General features: G+C 35.3%; 1 long non-coding RNA gene across 1 annotated transcript; it reads left to right on the forward strand.

Moving 5' to 3' along the window:
- The first annotated feature begins 384 nt into the window (after positions 1-384).
- On the forward strand, positions 385-1,418 carry LOC122488967. The gene is made up of 2 exons (XR_006298793.1): positions 385-585; positions 906-1,418. It is a non-coding gene; the product is annotated as an uncharacterized LOC122488967 (long non-coding RNA).
- The last annotated feature ends 359 nt before the right edge of the window (positions 1,419-1,777 follow it).

A 1,777-nucleotide genomic window follows, 5' to 3' on the forward strand; every position in this document is an offset into this window, starting at 1 on the left:
ATAGCCATTTTATTATCTGTCTGATGGATCCAATATCTAAAAGTTTTGCTAGTTGTTTCACTTGTTTTTTTTTTTTACTCTGGTGGCCATTCACATTGTACTGTTTCCTCGTGTATCACTGTTCCTTGTGATTTTGACAGTGAACTCTCATTCTTTGGAATGTCATTTGTAGTATTCCCTTGAAACCTCACTTGATAGTGGATAGCATTTTTGTTTCTTCCAAGTTCCTGAGGAAACTAAAACCTAAAACATCTTTGAACTAATGAATTACTAGTAGCCTTTTTGAACTACCTAGATGATACGACTTTAGTTTGCAAATGCTCTTGTACTGATTTGTTAAAATTATTGGGAAAGCCTCTTTTCCCCCAAACCCATTGTCAAGTTTTAAGACAGTTAATTTTTCTATTTTCTTCCAGTTAGCCCTTTAATTGGAGATTTAGCCCATCGAGATTCTATGCTGGGAGAATTACCTATTAAACCTCTTACCTTGAGTAGTTTTGCCTCCTGCCAGTGTATGTCTTCAACACCAACAGCCTGTGAAAATTGAATTTCAAGTTCACTTGAATTTGGCAAATATTTCTTAAGGTAGGAACTCAGAATTCTCATTTTCATTAGTTTTTGGCTTCTAAGGGAGGCTGGATCCACAATGCCAGAAACAGAATACCAATAATGTGTTTCTTTTTAACTTCAGGGTGGTGGTGGTGGTGGTGGTGGTGGTGTGGTGTGGTGGTGTGTGTGTGTGTGTGTGTGTGTGTGTAAAAATATCTGTTTTCTAATATTGATCAGTGAAAAGTCAATAACTATCTGAATTACATATAATGCGCATGTCTGAGGATAATATCAAAATTCTTGTGTTTCTTTAACATTTTTTTATCACCTGCTGTTGTCAATTTGTGTTGTTTCAGTTTACCTTGCATTTGAATCCATGAGAACCCTCAAGAATATGTTCTACACAGAGTCTGTGGCCCCCGACAACACCACATAGTGAGTTTTCCTTCTGGAAAGGTGATGATATAAAAATTCAGTTTCTTGTAACCTCTCTCAGAAGACAAAGAACATATCATGTCATCAAACTCCCTGATAAATCTTTCCTTTTGTTTGTTGTTTATTTATCTTTGAAGTTACATTTGCTTGTAATTTATGTTTCTATAAAATAATAGAGACATACAAGCATCTCAGTGTCCCAAATGAGGTAAGAAATTTGTGTTTGGAGCTCTTGTATAAATTAGATAATGAATCAACCTATATTGTTATTTAAAGGATCTATATTCTAATGCAGTCAAGAGAGAATGTCACAAAGAGCCCTCAAACTGGCCATTTATTTGTTCCCTGACTCTTTTACTACCTCTTTCATGTTGGTCCTATGGTACAGACAGGAAGATGTCAATTTTTAGATATAAGTAATTCTGATATTGCTTTAACCTTCTAGAATACTGCCGAGATAGCCATACTTTCTTGACATTCCCTGGTGTTGTATACATTGAAAGATTTTATTTTAAATGGAAAATATTTTTCTTAAGAATAACTAGCACCATTTCTCCAGGCATAGACTAAAACCTAAAATTCTAAATATAGAAGCAAATGGTATACAATGAATGACAGCAAAACCCCCCACCTCAGTATCTTCAAAGACTGGCTTTAAAAGTATGTCTAAAGCAGGATTTCTCAACCTTGGCATTTTGGGTAGGATAACTCTGTTGAGGGTGTCTGCACATCTCATTTTTGCTGATTCAAGGGCTTTATGGTAACCATAGGCCTTCCTATCTTGATAAATGTC

This window comes from Prionailurus bengalensis, chromosome B2, assembly GCF_016509475.1.
Source record: "Prionailurus bengalensis isolate Pbe53 chromosome B2, Fcat_Pben_1.1_paternal_pri, whole genome shotgun sequence".
NCBI classification, from domain to species: domain Eukaryota; kingdom Metazoa; phylum Chordata; class Mammalia; order Carnivora; family Felidae; genus Prionailurus; species Prionailurus bengalensis.